The sequence below is a fragment of the Magnolia sinica genome, chromosome 19 (genome assembly GCF_029962835.1).
Source record: "Magnolia sinica isolate HGM2019 chromosome 19, MsV1, whole genome shotgun sequence".
NCBI classification, from domain to species: Eukaryota; Viridiplantae; Streptophyta; class Magnoliopsida; order Magnoliales; family Magnoliaceae; genus Magnolia; species Magnolia sinica.
Window position 1 is genome coordinate 48,817,163 of NC_080591.1, and position 22,915 is coordinate 48,840,077.

The 22,915-nt window shown below is 39.5% G+C and overlaps 1 long non-coding RNA gene across 2 annotated transcripts; it reads right to left on the minus strand.

Moving 5' to 3' along the window:
- Nucleotides 1–752: 752 nt before the first annotated feature.
- Nucleotides 753–15,122, minus strand: LOC131234842 (uncharacterized). Of its 2 annotated transcripts, none has more exons than XR_009165800.1 (4): nt 14,747–15,122; nt 14,568–14,599; nt 11,802–11,990; nt 753–1,296 (listed from the first exon to the last, which is right to left on the minus strand). It is a non-coding gene; the product is annotated as an uncharacterized LOC131234842 (long non-coding RNA). The 2 variants fall into 2 exon arrangements; XR_009165801.1 differs by having other exon boundaries at nt 753–1,235; nt 14,747–15,102.
- Between the last annotated feature and the right edge of the window lie 7,793 nt (nt 15,123–22,915).

A 22,915-nucleotide genomic window follows, 5' to 3' on the forward strand; every position in this document is an offset into this window, starting at 1 on the left:
GCTTTCAACTGTTAATATTTTATTTTAACTAGTAAAATATTTTCACCATATATGACAATAATTCCAATGGTTGAGATCTTATGATCCATCACTTGATTTGTATGAAATTTAGATTGAGGTGGATAATCACGTAGGATGGAGCATCATAACTAGTGTCTCTCTCTAGACGATAATTCCTCACTAATAAAATCAATTTTAAAGGGAGAGAAGCACAAGAAGAGAAACTTTGAATGCCCAAACTCCTTTGGCATTGCCACTCTATAAGAACAAGAGTTAAAGAGAGAAAAGTAAGAGAGGAGAAAGAGATTGATTTTCTTCCTCATACCCACATGGTGTGGCCCATTGTGCGTTTGTCTCTCTTATCATGGCCTTAGCCCCGCTATGAAATTTTGTGCATAAGATTTCCTCCTCCTTATCTAGGATAGGTATGAGAGAACCTCATTTTTTGAAAGTTTGATATTGGCAACAATATTCAATGGTGGTGATAACTAATTGTAAAAACTTGAAGATATCTAAATGGAGATCCATATGACATGATCTATTAACTGGTGTGAAATTTTCCTAACAAATTTATTTAATTATTTTTTTTTTTTTAAAAGGAAAAAAAGAAGACGGGTAAGAATGGGCCATCCACCTGTGATTTGATTTGATTGTCCACATATTTAAAAACCAGCGTGCATGCTACAAGCATCAGTGCACCCAGATAGAAGGCCTGATAGCATAATCGCATACATAACTTGTGCACAAGAATATATTAAAGCTTGTAATAATTTAAATTTATTAAAATCTATGCATTGCAATTTGGATTGTAATTCATAAAATGTGTCCACTCAGGAAATTCTACCTTCTCATCTTACTAGTATTTTTTGCTTTGAATTGTCTGTTGCTTGCAGTTGTATCCTTCCATGCTCCAATTGGATGTTACATGTTGCATGCAATTTGTATGCACTGGTTGCACCAGATACATGCTGTCGACTGATGATAACAGAGGCCTAAAAACTCCCTGTTATTAGACTCACAATCACAGGCTGAAAAATTCCTATGTTCGGTTGCATTGGCATCCATGCTCCCCACCAACTGCATTTCCTCTCATGCAACGATTCATGAGGCGTGCAAGATCGTGCAGATTGTGCATTGATGGTATGAAGGACGCCGTGCACGAGAACCCCATCTTCAGATTGCCTGAGTTCCTGACTACCTTCTGCAACTTTGCCGGCGAGAGTGGGACATTTCACCTTGATAAGCACAGCCCTTCATTTCAGTATCCCTTTGCTGGTGAGCATGATATTAACCTCTCTGGATAGGATACTCTGTTTTTCAGGTGTTCGATCTGGATCATCCAGACCGTTGGGTCCTCCACAGTGGATGGACCATGCCCCAGAAATTTCTTTGGTGAACAATCCCAACCTTTCAATTCGTTGCCAGAAAGTGTATTAATTGTTAAGAGGAGAAATACAGCAACAGTTCTGAACGGGACAAGGTCTAAGATCTGTGGGTGGGATGTTCCAATACGCGAGCCAACAGACCAATGGTCCTGAATGTCGAACAATGGGCCGCATGGCCAGAAATGAACCCACTTTTAGAAACTGGTATACTCTGCAAACTACTACTTGTACAGCATGATAATGTTGCAAAATCAATTAAGGTGGGTCCCACATAAATTGACTAGACGGGCCCAGCTTGGATTGCTTGTGGCCCACAAAATGATCTAATTTGAATGGATGGTAAATGGCAATCATCACAGTTGATTCGATGATTAGGATCTATTTATCGATCACAGCTTCTTTGGGATCATGCAATCAAAGGTGGGCCACCAGGTCCCCGGCAGGTGCAGAGGATTTTGTCCATGTGTGCGTCTTGATCAGTAGAATGAGGCCAACGTTTAGTGATCAAAACCGTTGATCCACTGGGCCCCACCGTGGATGGGCCGTATGCTGAAATTCTCCCCAACTGGACAATCCCAACTTCTCAGTCAGAAAATGGAGCCCATCAGAACAAGGGACTGGATCACCACACTGTGGGACGGGACTTGCCTGTAACCTGCTGTAACCCAAAGCTCTATGGGGCCCAGTATCATGTTTATGTTATATCGGCTCCCTCCATCTGTCTCTTCAGCTCATTTTAGATTACAAGCCCGAACATGAGGGAGATCCAAAACTCAAGTGGGCTACACGAGTGAGGATTCGATGCCCACCGTTGAAACCTTAGTGGGACCACTGAAGTTTTGGATTGGGGTTCCCTTCATCCATGTGGGGATCACCTTATGAACGAGTTGGATGATAGTGTCAACGGTGGGTGTCTCCATCTAGCCCTTATGGCTCACATAGACACTATTTGTCATTGTTTTAATCGCTGACTCAGTGAGTTGACTCACCGAGTTAAGGTGTTGTTATGTCATACTTGGGTCCATGTGAATTTTGGATCTCCCTTATGTTTGGGCTCACATACTAAAATAAGCTGATGAAATGGATGGACGGAGTGGATATAACACAAAAGTCGTGGTGGGGTCCATTGAGGTTGGGGTTACAGGGGAGACCTGTAATCCCGGAGTACAGGCAAGTCGCGTCCTTAGAACACGAGAAATTTACGACTGTGGACCCCACCTTTTATCAAGTGGTTTTTATGAGACAATACAAGCTTAACATACGCATTTAGACCTCCTCGTACGGAAGCCAAATTTAAGGACGAAAATACCCCTGCCTTCTTCTGGCTGGCGTGCAGTGCTGACGGATGGTGCTGTGATGGGAACTCAGGTGGGGCCCACTGTGATGTTTGTGAGAAATCCTCCCCGTCTAAGTTCATTCATAGGGTCACAAAGACCTGACGAAGAGGAAAAACAAATTTCATAATGATCCAAAACTTCTGTAACCCCTAAAAGGGTTTCAATGGTAGACGTTCAATTCCCCAATGCACTTTACACTGTGGTCCACTTGATAGTTAGATCTGTCTTATTTTTAGTCTCAAGCCTTAATATGAGCTCGCCAAATTGATGGACGGTTTGGATATAACACAGACCTCATGATGGGACCCACAAAAGCAACACAGTAAAAAAAATAAAAATTTACTGCCGCAGTACTACTGCCGGTACGGCGTCGCGGCAATTTAGCAAATTTTTTATTTTTTTATTTTCAGAAGGAGAACCTTTTCCCCCTTACATTTTTCTCTAATACATAATTATGCAAATATGTATATATAAGCATATAAAAATATTTTTCTATCTTTTAATTCATTTCTTTATCTATTTATTTAACAAGCATATCTCCTAAACTAGAATGATTTACTTAACGTACCACATATGATTTTGGGATAGGAGAAGCTAATTTAGCCAACCAACCTAGTTATTTTCCAAGATTCAATCGGGTCGATGGTCGAAAATCCATTTCATTCACTTCGTGGTCAATTTCAATCACTTCGCAGTCAAACTGGAAATTCAGCAAGGCAAACATGAAATTGAGGGAGGCAAACTAGAAATTGGGGCAAACATGAAATTGAGTAGGGCAAACATGAAATTGAGAGGGGCAAACATGAAATTCAGCAGTGCAAACTAGAAATTTAACGGGGCAAACATGAGATTTGTGTTAGGGACCGAATGCATTTTATATAAGGGAGTGGTTATGGGAGAGAGTCCACCCATTGTAGAACTCTTTCACTTACTTACGTCTTCTCAATCTCTCACGTACAAGGAAAGAAGTCATTCTTCAATACAATTCTATCTTGAGTTATCTATTGTACTTCATGCATATAAAACTGTATATACCCAATGTGATTAATTTAAACCAATCATTGCATTACCAGATGAAAACATGCCATACATGGCCAATGATTCTAACATTCTCTAACTTGGGATAATCATGATATTCTTCAATATGCAATGTATTATATGGTAATTCATTAATAATCGAGATTCTATTAGATATTTTAATAGATCCTATAACAGCGTTGTTTGTTTGTTATCAAACATGTTCATAAGATTATACAGACATGGATTAATAGAAAACACAATTATAAGCTTGATGCAAAACTTCTGTGACCCCTAAGAAATGATCAACAGTAGAAGTTCAATTCAAAATTATCATGTGGTGTTGTCCATTTGAACATTGGATATATTTAAATTATCATGTGGCGTTGTCCATCATGAAATTATCTGTTAAGTTTGCCCCTCTCCATTTCATGTTTCCCCGCTGATTTTCTATTTTGCACCGCTCAATTTCATGTTTACCCCACTGATTTTCTATTTTGCCCTGCTCAATTTCACGTTTGCTTCGCTGAAATTCATGTTTGCCCCACTCAATTTCATGTTTCCCCTGCTCAATTTCATGTTTCCCCCACTCAATTTCTAGTTTGCCTCACTCAATTTTGTAATTGCCCCGCTTAATTTCATGTTTGCCCTGCTGATTTTCTAGTTTGCCCCGCTTAATTTCATGTTTCTCCCGCTGATTTTCTACTTTGCCCCACTCAATTTCACGTTTGCCACGCTGAAATTCATGTTTGCCCCGTTGAAATTCAAGCTTCCCCCATGGAACTTCACGTTTGCTCCACTCAAATTTCAGTTTGCCCCACTCATTTTCTAGTTGCAAAGGTAACAGTGTATGATAAATATGAAGTGATATGCATTCCTCTGGCCTTTGGTTTTAAAGCTTGGTGTTCAATCGAAAACCTGCATTTGTCTGTCAAATTATGGATGTTGTGTTCATTACTGTTCGTAGAGTGACAAACATACTGGATTTAATATTATATCCCGTTTTTATGTTTACCGATTTGCTGGACATGTAATTGGATGGAACTTTCTTAGTGACTCTGATAGTATTTTTCCTATGCAGTCCCATATCCAGGTACTTGAATCCACTCCAGAGAACAGATATGCACTTCTAATGGGTCTTGAATATCTAATTGGCATTTCTTATGTTGATGACACTGAGGTTTTTAAGGTAGTCATGTTAACTGCATGCCTTCTTTTCTTTGTAATTGAGTTTGCATAGAGTCTTACCTTATCTGCGTCAAATGCATGGATAGGTATGCTTGGATTACTGGAACTCTTTAGTCCTTGAGCTATTTGAGGCACATCATAACCTTGACAACCATGGTGCTACTGCTGCAAGCATGATGGGGCTTCAGGTACTTTAAATATGATGCTTCTTACTGCTATTGTGCCTAGAGTTTTATAGTTTCAATACATGGCATGGGTTATTATTAGTGTGATTTCAATCTATGTTTCTTACTGCTATTATGCCTAGAGTTTGGATACCACCATATGAGCTAATCAGCCAAGGACTGAAATTCAATTATCATTTCAATCCTTCGATATTGTAAATGTGATTATAACCCTCTACTTCCATGCTGGTAGATTGAAGAGCATGAGGATCCTGCCTTAAGTTCCAACCATCTGTGTTGAAGATTTGGACTATCTAGTTGTCCGGACTGGATATCTAAGCCATATCAAGGATGCAGGTTGATTTGAGGAAAGGTCGGGACCTTCTCAATGCCTAGATCAAAGGTCGGGACCTCTATGGGATTGCTATATCCCGGGACAGGTTCACCGAGTCTGTTTGGCATGCCTGTCATATTCCGGGATTTTACCTTCCAATCCCTTCCAATCTGTCCTACCAGTAAAATAGAGGCATAAGAATTACTGGCAATCATGTATGTAGACTACTAATCAATCATGTATGTAAACTAATAATCAGTCATGGATAAGCTGAAATTGATGGGGGTTTGGTTTGGGTAAGTGCATGTATGTAGACTAATAGTCCATCATGTTACATCTCTTCCTTCATCAAGAATTACTAACAAACATGGACTTTTACTGCTGCAATTTATTAGGTACTTAAAGAAGAGGGGGAAAGTCGATGATGATTTTTTGAAAACTCTGAAAAAGGGGGAATGGATGAAGAGCTCTAATGTCACGCCCCAAATTCGGAAATCGGATTCACTGGAATCCCGATCGCACTTCTGTCATACCCTAAATTCGAAAATCAGATTCACTGGAATCCAGATTGCCGAATCCGGTGCCAACAGCCTTCGTAGTACCTCCATTTTTGGCTCCTAGCGTCTATATGCTAGATTCTGATCCTGGGATCCTACAAGGAGGATTTTCCAATGTACGCTTAACCTATAATAAGCATAACTACAAGTATACCCAAATCACAAAGGCAACGACATCATCACATATCCACTAATATAAACATTTGAATACAATATTGAAAGGGAAATACATATGTTAAAAATCAAAGCTCCAGAAGACCGACGCACGCTCCATGCTCAACGCTACTGCAACCTAACACCACCTATACGCTTCTATCGTGCATAAGCTTATAGAAAGCTTAATGGGTAGTGAAAGTGTGTGCACAAGGTAAGTATCAAGTATTCAATACAATGCCATAATCATACAATATCGAAATTCTGGCAAGATCATGAATCATACAATATCAGAGTAAGCGAAAATATTGTAAGTATATAAATAATACAATATCAGAGTACGCAATACAAATCAGCTATGCAAATAAGGAGTCATAGAGAGTCAAATATCAGATGCCGAGGATACAATGCAATATGTAAATCCTGCTAAGTCCGTCTAGGCCATATAAGTGTAGAAATATAGCAACCCAAAATGCCATATGCATGTGGATGTAATGCAATATGCGATGTGAATGAAATGACCAAGCTGTACGGCCCTACTGCACTCATATATATCTACTCGATCTCGACAATGAGGCGTCTCCTGGCCACGGAGGTTTAAGGATTTTCACCTAGGGACATCTATGACGCCCATATGCTAGAACCAAACATTTTCAGTGTCTCATTTAGCCATCCACGATATACCTGTGGAGGCCACGACCGTGATGTTGCTAGGGCGTACAGTACTCTCAACATATAATGCAAGATGTATGAGTCATACAATTTAGTTATGCATCAATCCTACGCATACCGTGCGCTCATGTGAGACAATCTCCGCCTATCAGGGAGTCTCATAACAACTGCCCAATGACATATGCAATGGTCAACCACATCTCAAAACAATCATGAAGATGATGCGTATGGGCATGTATCATGATGCTATGCTGTCATATACTCGTAATCGGTATCAATAACTGGCATCGACAATCGCCTCGACAATGTGGACATTTAACCAACATTGCTCCAAGGAATGGCCCACATAAAGCCTAACATATAGTGGACCCATGGTCTCATACAAAGGCCAAATATACAACATCATGAGCCTCACTCAAGAGCTTAATATATCACGATGAGCCTTTCATATGGGCCTAACATACATCACAATGGGCTACATCGCCTGGCCATCAAATGCATCACAATGGGCCTCATCACATAGGCCTCATATACATCACATTGGGCCTTAAACACGGGCTAAATACACATCACAACGAGCCTCAAATATGGGCCGCATATACATCACAGTGGGCCTCAAACACGGGCCGAATGCACTTCACAATGGGCTTCAAATACGGGCCACATATACATCACATTGGGCCTTGTCAATCGGCCTCGATATCTGGCCTCAATAATCGAAATCAGCCTCGATAATTGACCTCGATAATCGGAATCGGAATTGGCCTCGACAATCGGAATCGGCCTCGATAATCAGCCTCAACAATCGAAATCTGTATCGATAATCAGAATCAGCCTCGATAATCGGAATCATCGGAATTAGCCTCGATAATCGGAATCGGCAAATCGGTCCCGTCAATCGGAATCGGCAATCAGTCATCAGAATTAGCAATCGGTCATGATAATCGGCCCCGATCGCTAATCGGCAATCGGCCATGACAATCGGAATCGATCGATAATCAGAATCGGTAAATCGGTCATGTCAATCGGAATCGGCAATCGGTCATGATAATTGGAATCGGCAATCGGTTATGAAAATCGATCTCGATCGCTAATCGGCAATCAGCCACGACAATCGAAATCGATCGATAATTGGAATCGATAAATCAGTCATGATAATCAGAATCGGCAATCGGTTATGAAAATTGGTCTCGATCGCTAATCGGCAATCGGCCACGACAATCGAAATCGATCGATAATCGAAATCGGCAAATTGGTCACGTCAATCGGAATCGGCCTATACAATCAGCCTTGATATTCGACCTTGACAATCGAAGTCAGCCTCAATTAACAGAATTGGCCTAATAAGGCCTAAGGGAAAGTCATAATGTGAACATCTAACCATCATTGCCCAGCAATGTGAATATTTAACCAACATTGCTCCCAATGAGTGGCCCATATAGGGCCAAACATATAGTGGGTCCATGGCCTCACATACAATCGCGATGGGCTTCATATATATTACATCGGGCCTCGAATACACAACTGGTGGGCCTTGCACCTGGGCCTCAAATACATCACATGGGCCTAATAGTATGGGCCGGAAATATATCACAATGGGCCACGGCATATGGGCTGGAAATATATCACAACGGACCTTACCAAATGGGCCAGAAATACATCACAACGGGCCACAAGACATGGGCCTAATACATATCACAATGGGCCACATGACGTGGCCTAATACACATCATAATGGGCCCCATCAAATGGGCCGCAATTGCATCAAGGTAGGCCTTAACGGATGGGCCACCAATACATCAAGGTGGGCCTCATGGATGGGCCACCAATATATCAAAGTGGGCTGCATATATACATCACGGGCGGGCCTTGCACGTTCCAAATGGGCCCCACTAGATGGACAACTAGCATTAAACACGCACATCACGTGGGGGCCAAGTGAATGGGCAATGTGAATGTACGATACATCACAAGGTGGGCCGAACGGCAGGGATGAAACAGTTACATTACGGTGTGCCTACACTGCCAGTCCAAACGGACGATGTGGATATGAATCACATATATCAAGGCAGGGTCCCACCTGTCCACATGCCCAAATGGATGGGCGGTTTGGATATAACACAACCTCATGATCTGGCCCACCGTCCTGGATAGATGGACAGTGCGGATAGGATAAATACATCGAGATGGGCATCAAAGCACTGTCCACCCTTGGAAGTGTGGGTATGAAATAGATACATCAAGGTGGGGCCCACCATCACATTTATTTTCCATCCAGTTTGTTCATAAGGTCGCATGGACCTGTCTTTAAAAAAAAAAACAAATTTCATACAAATCCAAAACTTCTGTGACCCCAAAATGGGTTTCAATGGTGGATGTTTAATCTCCATAGTTTTCTGTAGTGTGGTCCACCTAATAGATCGACGGTGTGGATTACAAATGCATTGCGGTGCGCCCCACATATCGTGTCGGATGGACGGCAAGGAAATGCTACATTGTTTTCAATTATTTCTGATTTTGTACATTATGATTATCTTGTGAATTTTATGTTTGATAGGTTTTTCAATTCATCTTTGCAGGTGACGAATATTCTGCTGTAATCCCAAACCCAAGCTCTAAGTATACACTGAAATGGTGGTTCGAAAAGGTGACAAATATTCTATTGTAATCCCAAACCCAAGCTCAGCTTCTACATTGCCTCGTGCAAGTTCTAGGTTGCCTCGTTGAATTTCAAGGTTCCCTCGCTCAATTCCTAGGTTCCCTCGCTAAATTATTAGGAAGATTTTGATGATAAAATAAATGAAGAAGCTCTAGTACTAAAGTAGATCACGCCACATGGTGGGGCTTGAACACAACTTGCCAAAACCCTCTTTTAGGGGCTCAAGGAGTTTTGGATCAAGCTGATATTTTTATATTTTCCTTTTAACCAGGTTTACATTATTTTATGAATAGGTTTAATGACAAATATATATCATGATGGCCTCTAAGAAGGTTTCAACAGCAATATCATCATCATTACTGATTCTTGTGATGTGGGTGTGATTTACTTGTGTTTTTTATCTGCTTTCTTTTTAAGCTTGTGTTCTAAAATAATTTTCAAAATGAATGAACAACTTAAATAAAACACACATATTATAGTGGGCTTTATAAAAGCCACTAGTAGGGCTGTTTGACTCTAACTAAGTTACTCAAATAGGAAGTTTTGAAACTCAATTGAGTCATATGCAAACTAAATTGTCTAAAAGTTATGCAAGTTGCCTGTGACCTAGGGTTATATGAATTCCCTATAATCCAAAGGGATGTAGATTGCCCACAACAACTTAGGGTAGGAACTCCTTACTATTGAAAGCTATGTGGGTCTCACGTCAACTCATGTGGTGTGGTCCATTTGAACATTGGATACGTTTAGATTTTTGGGCTCAAGCCATGAAATTATCTGTTAAGTTTGCCCTGCTCAATTTCATGTTTGCCCCACTGATTGTCTAGTTTGCCCCGCTGAATTTCAAGTTTGCCTCGCTGAATTTCAAGTTTGCCCCGCTGAATTTCAAGTTTGCCCCACTGAATTTCATGTTTGCCTCGTTGATTTTCTAGTTTGCCCTGCTCAATTTCATGTTTGCCCCGCTGATTTTCTAGTTTGCCCCGCTTAATTTCAAGTTTGCCTCGCTCAATTTCTAGTTTGCCTCACTCAATTTAATGTTTGCCTCGCTCAATTTTTATGCTTCCCTTGCTCCATTTCTAGTTTGCCTTGTTCAAATTCTAATGGGTCGATAGTCGAAAATACATTTCATTCTCTTATTTGCCTCGCTCAATTTTCGGTTTGTCTCGCTCAATTTCTAGTTTGCCTCGCTCAATTTTCGGTTTGCCCCGCTCAATTTCTAGTTTGCCCCACTCAATTTTCAGTTTGCGCCGCTCAATTTCTAATTTGCCCTGCTCAATTTCTGGTTTGCGCCGCTCAATTTCCAGTTTGACCACGAAGTGAATGAAATGGATTTTTGACCATCAACCCAATGGAATCTTGGAAAATAACTAAGTTGGTTGGCTAAATTAGCTTCTCCTACCCCAAAATCATACGTGGTACATTAAGTAAATCATTCTAGTTTAGGAGATATGCTTGTTAAATAAATAGACAAAAAAAATGAATTAAAAGATAGAAAAATATTTTTATATACTTATACATACATATTTACATAATTATGTAATACAGAAAAATGTAAGGGGGAAATGGTTCTCCTTGTAAAAAATAAAAAATAAAATCTGTCAGACTGCCGCGGCACTGCTGTCGTACCGGCTGTAGTAGTGCGACAGTCTATAATTATTATTTTTTTTACCGTGTTGCTTTTGTGGGTCCCATCATGAGGTCTGTGTTATATCCAAACCATCCATTTATTGGCGAGCTCATATTAAGGCTTGAGACGAAAAATAAGACAGATCTAACTATCAAGTGGACCACGCTGTAAAATGCAGTGGGGAATTGAACGTCTACCATGAGCGTCCGAGTGCCACTGTGTTTTGGATCATTATGAAATTTGTTTTTCCTCTTCATCCAGGTCTTTGTGACCCTATGAATGAACTTAGACGGGGAGGATTTCTCACAAACATCACAGTGGGCTCCACCTGAGTTTCTAATGGTTGACGCTCATTCAACATTGTTTCCTGTAATGTGGTACACTTGAGATTTGGATATGCCTCATTTTTGGTCTCATACCATAAAATGATCTGGAAAAATATATGGACGGCATGGATGAAAAGCATACATCATGGTGGGGCCCACAGACCACCTAAGATCCGCCATTGGCGGGTGGCAGGGGAGTAGCCAATCCGTTTCCGTGCAGTGGGGTATTTTCGTCCTGTAATTTGTCGTCCGTACGAGGAAGTCTAAGTTCAGAAGTTAAGTTTGTATTGCTTCAAGAATATCCAATGTATAAAAGGTGGGGTCCACAGTCGTAAATTTCTCTTAGAACACAGAGGCGTTGTATGGTGTAATAATATCTCACCTTGGTTTATCCATCTGCACCTCAGTGCCGAGTTGTTGGATGCAGGTAGCCTTCCAATGGCTGAAGTGTGATGCCGAGTAAGTCAAAGACTGTGAAAGCTTCCTTAGGAGCAATAGGATCATACTTTGGTGTGGACCCACGGTAGCTGAGGGTGAACATGCTCGACAGCGATGGGATCATACCCAATTCCTACATGTACGGATTATCAACGATGGGATCATCAGATCAATGGCCTGGATATATCAGTCATAGGCCTCACACTTATGGATTAGGTGCACTCGGCCTCATGAAGAAAGCATCTTGTCCCTTAAAATTATGAACGGAGCAAAACTTTAAAAGAGGTATATGGTAATATGCTCATTGTATCAATTCTACAACAAAAAAGGCCTTTGCCAGTGGTCAAAAGCACCGGCAAAGGCCTAAAAAAGTGCCGGCAAAACTTTTGTTGGCGCTCAACAAGCGCCGCCAAAGAGGTGTGTCGGTAAATGCTTTACTGGCACTAATCACCCTTTACCAGTGCTTTTAGGTTGTCGTAATTTAGTAGCTTTTTACTGGCACATTTTGATGGCCGCCAGTAATAACTGGAAAAGCACTGGCAAAAGTTGAAAAAACGGCAACAAAAGTCTATCCAAGCGCCGGTAAAAGTATTCTAAAGCATGTTTTTAGCGACATTTAATCACGGAAAAGCACCGATAAAAATCTATGCAAGCGCCAGCAAAAGTTTTCCCAATGGCTACAAAGATTTGATAGGCTCAGGTTCACAGTTGTGCACCGCAACGTAGGCCTATATACATATATAATATTTGAAACCTAAAAAATGTTGCAATAAGAGTAAAACTGAATATTAAACAAAAACATATTACTTCACAATTAAAAATATAATATTTACATCAATAAGTTGAAAACGGTCTTAAATACATAAATAAATAAAAATCCTCCATGTGGTCCACTCCTAGCTGGCGTCAAAAGATTTTTGTGCTTCTGGGCCTAAATTTAGGGACAATTGATCAAATCATGCACACATAAGAAGAAAATGTCAAAAAGTAGCATTCCACAAAGATAGAATCAATGAATTAAAAAATAAGCCATTAATTGGCAAGGTTGAAACAATATAACAGAGCTATCAATGGCTAGATGGGCCAAATGTGTCTAGGTCAAATCGGGACAGTCCAGGCTCCCAAGTTATGCCCTAAGTCAACAATTAAGCCCTAATCCAACACAAATCAAGCATATTTGGTGGATGATAGACCATTTCATTGAAATATAACAAAAAGAAAAACGGAAAACTTACAGTTTACCCCTTTTCCTAATTTTCCCCAAAATCAACCATTACACTTTGATTGATCAAATACCACTCGAATCTTTTGTTTAGATTCCAAAATAGGCCTACATCTAATCCAAAATAAGTTTCTAAGCTTTCCATCATAGTTGAAATGGAGAAAAAAGTCAATGGTAAGAGAGAAAAGGTGGGGAAAAAACAGAAGAGGGCCTTCAAGGCTGTAGGCATATCTGGCATAACAGAACCATAACAATGACGATATGGTTGTAGCAGACCATTTCAGCCGATACAGCCCTCTTTTTTTTATCCTCCAGTTGACCGATTTATCCATGTATCGTGTAATGGCGAGGGATTGATATAACAAAAATAGAAAAGGAAAAAAAGGAGCTAAAGAGAGCCTTCATGGCCGTACCTATATATGTGGCAATATGACTGTATCAGACCATATTAGCCAATACAACTCATTTTTTTTTAGCAAGCCGATTCACCCCCTTATCACATAACGATGGGGACCAATATGGCCGATGCAACATATTGTAACCATGTTTTAAAACCACGACTGAAACCCCACTAGCCCCCAAAGAGTTAGCTTAACTTCTCCCTAACATCTTTAGTATTCTCCAAATCTTAGGAGCCATTGGATTCCCCAGGAAACTGCCATCGACATTTTCAAACACCCCAAAGGAGGCTTTCAAGATAGGTGGCCGATGTGAAATGTCAATTACCTACTTCCACTCCCAAAGAATGTCGAAAACTAATATTCCTCTAAAATCCATTATGATGTTATAAGAATGACAACTTATAATTGGAAGTTCGTTTATTTCTTTCCTTACAGATACCCACATGATTTCAAGGGGGAGCATTCTCCATAATTTGTTGCCTCATATCTTAAAGGGAACATTGTTTCAACCGTCCATGAGATTGTATACTAACCTTAAAAAAAAAGCCTCCAAATTTAGAGTAGATGAGAAAAGCTAGGTCAAATACACCGGGCCTCATTGCACATGATGAACAGAGAAAAGAGCAAGAGCAAATATTCCAGGCCTCGTTGCACATGAGAAATTTTTGTAATTTAATAAGTTCTTCAGAAAATGATAAACAATGAAGAAAGCTTTTCTAAACAATAAATAATGAAGAAAATTGAAAACAAAAACAATCTAAGGGAATTATAAGCTCCCTGCAAGGGTTTCCGAGATGAAGGGAAATGACGAAATTGAAGTTCAACTTTTAGTCTGTTACAGTTTTTGGAGTTCCAAAGAAGGAAGAGTTCCAAAGAAGGAAACCTGATGGCCAGAGAGAGATGATTAGGGTTTTGTACCATTTGCCAGTGCCCGTTTTAGTTAGCGTTGGCAAATGGTACCCCCAAACGGCAGATACATTTTTTTTAGGCAATAAATCAATAAACAACTTATGAAAGAATTAGATACATCATCAGCAACTCATAATGCCCATCTTCAAATACCAAAATTAGGGAAATCAACGTGTACCTTCTCATCATCATAGTCATACGGTTCAGCAGCTGCAAAAAGCCAGGAAAGGAAATATCATGACATTGAAGGTATGCGTCATTCATAGAAAAACCAAACAAAAACACTAAACTTCAAACTTTATGCTCATGTCAATTAAAACATAAACCAATAACAAATTGCAATATGTAATAACTTACATCCAAATACACTAGTCCAGAGAGAGGACTGGTGCAACTTTTCCAAATACGCCGGTCTACATCATACTGCAACAATAGATTATGTTCTGACATCCCAGCTAGTTAAATGATCCAACAACTCCCCTATAACCTGCAAATAAAAAAGACTTGAATTTTCTACCAGGTTTTGAGCCAATAGCTACCAAACAGTACACATCCAATGTTAAAAGCTTCAATGGCATATCAAAAGGTATTTGAATTGGAGCTTGTTTGCTCACTCAAGGTTCATTGTCATGATAAAAGCTATGGAAATGCAACTTTCTAGAATCATAGAGAAGATGTAATCTAAAATAAAAAGATTGGAGCCTGAACTGTAGATGGAGGATGTCCTATAAATCTCCATCAGATTGGAAGATCCAAACCCTTTTATTTTTATTGACAAATTCATTTCAAATTAGCCAATATGTATCAAGAATTTCAAGTGACTGATACATCACGTAGAAGTAATACGTAAGACTTTGGAACTTTGTCTAAGTTCTATTTTCCATCCATTTATGACTGAAAGCAAAAAAGACCTCACCGTGGACTGATGTGCATCACATGGGAGTATCGTTTGACATTCATAAGCTTCTCCACTTTTACATAACCAGACTTTAAGACCTGCATCAATAGCCTTTTTGGATTGTAAGTTCGAAGTTCATACAAGATATCAAAGAAAGGCTCAAAAAATGCCACTTATAAAAGAAAATCCAGAAACCAAATCATCCAAACAGTCACATTTTGACATAGAGCAGGATGATCAGATGGCAACATTAGCCAATAAACCAGGGACAACTTGAAACAAATGCATTTTGGTAGTAAAATGTCCACAAGGTGACTCAAATTCATAGCTCTCTCAGCCTTTCAGATCAAATCAGTGGATATTAACCAACTGCTATGGTTTCTTCCTAAAAACCAGCAGCAGAAGACTAGATTTACGAAGTTAGAAATTAGAATGGAAAATACAAGGTGCTAATGTCTTCCAAATATATATATATATATATATATATATATATATATATATATATATATTTGTAGATGAAGGAAAGATGAAAAAATAGGATCTCTACTAGTGAGATGTGGAATGTGTTCTGACCTTAATGGACAGTTCAGATCATTTGATCAGACTGCCCAAGTGAACTGATGCAAATGATGATGATGATGAAAGCAAATGCTATTTACAAGCTCAAGCATAAGAAGAAAAATCAATCCTTTGGAAAGGTAATGAATAATGCATCGACGCCCTCACTTTATTGGAATTCATATTTTACTCTAGTAACCCTCCATGTAACCCTTAAATGTGGAAAATTATGTCAGCAGAGGAAAAGGATTTCCTAATGGCTGTTTGTTTTGCAAATTTGAACGGAAATGCTAAAGGTCAAAGGTCAATTAGCAGGAGATGTCCCTTGTATGCATGGAAACTAGATCTTTTAACAGGTTTTTTGAGGGAGGAAATGGTTTTACTCGTTTTTCTTTTTTTAGGAAAAGCTATGAAAAGGAAATTGATATCTCCTCTTGTTTTTCTTTCTTTCTTTTTGTTGTTGTTGTTGTTATGTTTTTCTTAAGCAAAGAATCTGTCACAGAAGGGGAATTCATTTTATTTTCCATGGTTCGACATGGGTTTATCTCTAAACAAACAGGCAATGGAAATTTGTGATTCCCAAACTTTGGATGTGTGGGGTCCACAGTCCAATTGGTTGGGTTTGGAGAAATAGACCTGCACATACATGGGTCATCTGGATGCATATGCATTTCAGCCACATTGAGGCCCACAAATTGGATAGTCTGAATTGACTGGCATATATGCTACTCGTGTGCCAGATGAGGCACCATGATTTAAGAAATGGTGGAAAACGCACATAGTAGTCCAGCACATTAACTAATATGCCCTCAGAAACACAGAGGTAACAGGCATATCTTTAATTAGCCAGTAGAATGCCCACTGTAGATATCAACCAATTCATCTGAAGTGCATATAGGTTGTGTTAGCATGCATTATTGAATTCAATTGCAATCTTTTAGCTCAATTAAGTTGATATGGCCAAATTACCATTACCTTCCTAAGTATTCATATTGAGAAATCAGGCTCCACATCACAAGGATGTTACTTTTGGATTCGGGAAGAATGCAACTTCAATCAAGGGCTACTTCATTATGGACTCTAATGCAGGTAACTCAACTCAAGGTCATTTCCTCTCTAGTCGACTAATTTTTGCAATTCAATCCAATAGTGCATCCAAACACAACCTTAGTTTCTAAATTTCAAAGCAAAGAACTGGAATCCACCATTTTGTGGTGACATACTTGGATTAAAAAAGAAAGGAGAAAAAAAACTTCTGCTATGAAATGCATATGCAAGCATATGTTAGCAAGTGCGAACCATGAAAAGCAATGCATTTTTCATTTCCTGTACATTTGAACCTTTAGATCTGTGAAGGAATTTCCAAATCACGACTTGCACAAAATATGATGGACTGAAAAAGATTTCTAGCTAGCAGACATTCTTAAAGACTGAATCGATATCTTCCGAATGCAGATCATCATCCAAAGGTAGCAAACGACATCACTGACGTAAGCTTCAATACAAAGGGCAAGTTCACATGGATTCCAACAGCTAAGGAGCCAATTTAGGCAATGAGATATTGTGTGGGATTATTCTAATGATCAAAGCTCATAGACAAAAGAAAATAACTAAACATTGCAAGAAATCTGCATTCGGACTATTCAAGCAAACTGAACTAAATCAATAGCTAGAAATAAACTAAGGTAAATGGACATCTAACTTCCACCGGAGCCATAACTTTCATAATGAATTGCAACAATACAACAGTCCACCTCATGCTAGGGTATTCCAGTCAAGGACCTTGATAGAGTGGAATTGTGGAATAGGATTTGTCTAGCCAACCCCAAATCATTAGGATAAGGCTTAGATTATGGTGATGATGAGAACATGCCTCTTTCACAAATGGAGAAAATCATAATAAATAGAAGTTAAACATCATTTGCACTGATAAATGCATTTGGTCATCTATCAATCATTCATTATCATTAAGTAAATGTATCCTCTACCATGGAGGTTTTTATTTTTAAAAGCACCATGATGGCATGGAAAACTGTATGTCAATTATTCCTTGAAACTCATTGATCAGTGTAGATTGGTTACAAGTTTGGATTGTTCAATCCTAGATTGGCCTATCCAAGCATTTACTTCCAATCCTAGATTGAACAGCACCATGCCCTTCTTTATGCTCAATGAAAAGCCTCCAAGAAGATACTGTGTGAGTGTCTGGAGGAGCACTATGCCTCATATATGTTCACCATCCAACAGTGACTAATCATTTGACAGTAAGTCTATCACCTAAATCTGCTAGAGAAACAAAGGAATAGAAAGAGTACAACTATTTTCAGCTTGAAAAAAAAAAAAAAAAAAAACAAAGCAAGTCAAACACCATGACATGCTGCCTATGAATATCAACACACCCTTGTTGATGCCTTTGAATATCAACACCCTTGTTGATATGTGCAGCCTTAACATGCTATACAAATCAAATTATGCATGTCAGGATTAATATCTTGGCCTGTGGATATGAATGCATGAGAATAGATTTTCAATATTTTAAATCCAAGAATGATTTTCCATAAATCTAAATCAAGCTCGCAATGAGGTAACTTATAACACTGAACACAATTCCTAAGCACTACCCAGAAGCAGCCCAAGTGGCAATTTAAATGGCCATGATGGGCCCGAACCATCCCATTCCCATTTGCTTTAGATCAGTCTATGTATGCCAAATGTGTTGGAATGAGATAGAGGGTTAGCCACCTAACCCTTACTTGCCTTAACATATTTTGCTAAAGGAAGAGCTTGGATTGAACTATAAATATTGGAGAGAGAAACAAAAGCTTGTTTTGTTGCGGCATTTTGTCAAACATGTCACGGGTAACTACTTTAAGAGTTGTACTTATCAACAAGGGTAATTCTCTTAAAACTGGAAACAAAAACATCAGAAAACCCATATGAAAATTTTCAAGATCCGAGCATGAAACCCTAATCCTCTCTGCAATACCAATCTCTAAGATTCCCCAGAAATCCCAAACCAGAAGCAAAATCAACAGAAAGTAAGCAAAACTCATTTGAGATGTTCTCTGTACCAAACATACAAAAACAACTCAGAAGCACAAAACAGATTTAGATTCCGCAACCAAAAAAAAAAAAAAAAGTCCTCTCATACAAAACATATTCAGATTCTATATTTGAGAGATATCACCTTTTCCAATAAGCATCGTGAGAAGGGCCAAAATTCTCTATAAACGATAAAAATCACTAGAAATTAAACATATTAAGATTCAGATCTACAAAACAACATATTTGCCAAAAATGTCAGAAAAAGAGCAGTCCTGATTTCCTGATTACATGAAACTCCAGAAAAACTTCCAGCATCACCAAAATCAATGCGATGGGGCACAAGTGCTTCCGCCGCAACAGAAAACAATGCCAAAAAAGAGGATCGATAGAATTGGAATCGATTAATCAAAAGGACAATCGAGAGTGAGAACATATATTCATTTTTTACATATTCAGCAAATCTATTGCAGTTGGTGCAAAGAGAAAGACCTGTAAACCCTAGATTTTTGCACTCTTTGTAGCAAGGAGAGAGGGTGAGCGCTCGCTTGGCACAGAGAGAGAGAGAGAGAGAGAGAGAGAGAGAGAGAGAGCAATGGTGGGTAGCTGTTGGAGTTGTAGCAGAAAGTGGTTTTGCGGGGAAGATGGGTTATACGGAGTTGGAGAGAGAAGACGAGTTCGGCGAGATTTGGGAGTGGGGAGTCAGGGAGAGAGTCGAGGGCGAGGATCGATGATTAGGGTTTGTGAAATTTCGGTTTATAAGGACCTTGGCCAGCGAGTTTAGTTAGCGCCGCCAAAGAGTTGCCCCCAATCGACGGCAAAGCCTGGTTTTTTTAAATGCAGTACGAGTGGGCCCCACGGTGCAGTGATCATAACCGTTGGTAAGATGTGTCTTTCGGTAATAACTTTCGAAGGTCCTGATTGGAGAGTATATTTATGGATATTCAAACCATTCAAATGGGGGACACAATCTGTCTGGTGTGGGTGTGTGTGTGTGTGGAGCCTACAGTTGATGTGGACTGTCCATCATGTTTGGCCTACCTCTCACATGGGCTGTCCATCATGAGAGACCCACCTTGGATATGAGCCACTCATCATTAGGCTGACCTTTGATGTGGACTGTCCATCATGTGGGACCCACCTTGATGTGGATCATCCATCATGTGGGGCCTACCATTATTAATTGCCCGTCATGGGAGTCCACCTTTGATGTGGGTTGCCCAACAGCTTGGATCACCAGAGCATTTGTCCAATGTAAAACCAACCTCACCACAAGCTTGTAACGATCATATAATTGAATAAAGCTTGCACAATAATGCTCCTCTTTCACTTTTATGGAAAATACATTTGTCGAATTCAAATTTTAATGATAATTTTAAAAAACAATTGATCAATAAATTTCAAAAAAAAAAAAATCAGATGCTGCATTAGAAATGTCTAAGCCTATGATCGTTGGCCTATAAAATGGACGGTCAATATTGCTTATAAAAGAACTGTCCATTCGAACCATCTATTTGCTAGGACTTACTATGAATTGAAAGAAATATTTACTTACAGTAAATGGTAAACATCCTTCTCTGTTGTGAGCTAAGGTCGGCCTTTTTTTTTACAACACCACCCATTCCAATAGATTGATTACTGAGCAGCTCTCCTGTGGCTAGATGGCTTAAAGAACTACTTAAGGAGTCAGACCATGGTTCTATGTCATGTGCCATGCCGATAATGGCTCCCAAGAAAAACTCGGAGGATAGCTGGCATCGGGAAGAACCTTATCTTATATAGAGCAAACACTCGGAAACCTACTCCCATTCATTAATGGCGACGGAGATAACAATGGAATCGTTTCGATAAGAAAAAGGCATGCGCAAAGCATTTTGGACTCGTGCCTCACTAAATCGTTACTAACAATGAATGAACCCATTTCGGGTAGCAAGTAGGGGTGGCAATGGGCTGGCTTGGGCTAGATTGGGCTGGGGTGGAGCCATGGTCAGCCATTGCTAAGCCCCAACCCCTGAGCCCTAATCAAGCTGAAAAGACCTTATTGCTCGCTTGGACCTATATAATTAGGGTTACTAACACTTAACAGGGAAGTGAGTTAAATGATCAACTGTTTTTAGTTTAATTTAAGAATTTTGTTTGTGCTTTCCTACAAATTTCCATCATCAGGTTGAATCATTGAAATATAACCTAGTATCCGATGACAAGTATCTTTAAACCATGTGTTGAATGGGACCCAACACAAGTGTACTTAAAATGGATAGGGGCTGTTTGGTATGCATGGCTAAATGGTATTAAATTGCATTAAGTGAAATTAACATCATTAATGCACAATGATAATATGTTTAGAAATGCTATGGTATTTTGATCATTCAATCCCACGTTTGGCATCAATTTCTTCATTTGGAAAAACGTTAAGTAAAACCTACGTTTGGTGGGCCATGAAATTATAATAAACAGATCACATTTCACAATTGATGCCGGTCATATATATGCATGTGCAACTCAATGGTCACATGTAAAGGGCTCATATGGATGGACGACATGGATAAAAAACATGCATCAACCTAGGGCTCATAAATATAGTGGATTTTGAAATACAAAAAAAAATCCCACAATATCTCTTGTTAGAACGGGATGATATACTACTTGGATCAATTCAATTATTTCCATCTTTTTCAAATGTTAAATGAAATTTACATTAGACCAAATGGAATTCCGTATCACCAGATCTTAATTCCATCTTTTGCACCTTTTAGGGTTATATCAAATTAAGTTCAAATAGGATGAAACATAGTTTAGGCCTTAGACCTTAAATCATATTACTCAGGCCGTTAAGAGCTTTACATTAGAGCTGGCAATGGACCCCACATTTTAGGCAGCCTGACCTTGGAGGGCCAGGGTCTGGGACCCTAAACTTGGTATAAGGGCTGAATCTAGTATTGAAATCCAGGCCTAGTGTCTAGGCTTGGTTCACGCCAAACTATGAATCAGTTGGCCCCGGCCCCGGTCCAATCTTGATCAAGTTAGCCACTGAGTTGTTTGGTGCAGCGTTCGCATTGCTGAAGTGGAAGCGGAGTGGCTAGTGTACTACACACTACTAATCTCAGTGGTGTGTAGGTGGCATGCAAATAGGAGCACCCGAGGTCCTCAGCCTAGCACCGCATAGAAATCAAACTTGTGTGGCCCACAATGTTGTATTTATTATATCCACACCGATTCATCCATTAGGCGAGATTATTTTAGAGCATAAGCCTAAAATGAATTATATCGAAGGTTTAAATGGACCACATCACAAATATCAAGGGGAATAATGATTTCTATAGTAAAGCATTTATAGGGACTATTATCTTAATTTATTCATAAGGTCACATAGACATAAATAAACGCAAAAATCAAATATCATATTGATCTAACACTTCCGTGACTTGACGAAGGTTTCAATGATAGACGTTTAATCTCTCACTGCTTTATGCAGTGTCGCCCACTTGATTTTTGAAAGTTTTATTTTTTAGCTCAAGCCCTGCAACATTTTTGTGACCCTATGAACGTTGAATCTCTTGTTGCTTTTTGTAGTGTGGTCTACTTGACCTTTGGATCTCTTATTTTTGAGCTCAAGCCTTATGACAATCTCGCCAAACGGACGGTTAGATATAACAAATACCTTATGGTGGGGGGCCACAGAACTTTGTGAAGTTAACCACCGGTGTTTGGTACACCAGCCAATCCACTTCCGGATAAGTGCGAGGACGGCGTCGAAGACTATGAAAGCTTCCTGAGGAGCAACAGGATCCTGACGCAGAGCGGCTGACACTCTCATGTGAACTCACAGCACGTGCCGTTGACATACCTGACGGGGACGAGACCATATCACATGCCTAATGTATGGATTATCTAAAATGGGTGTCATTAGATCAATGGCCTGGATAAACCAAGTATGGACTCACATGAGTGGATTAGGGAATTTTAACTAGGTCCAAAGTCATTTTTAGAGTTTGGAGAGGAGAAAATGGGGATTTTTTAAAATTATA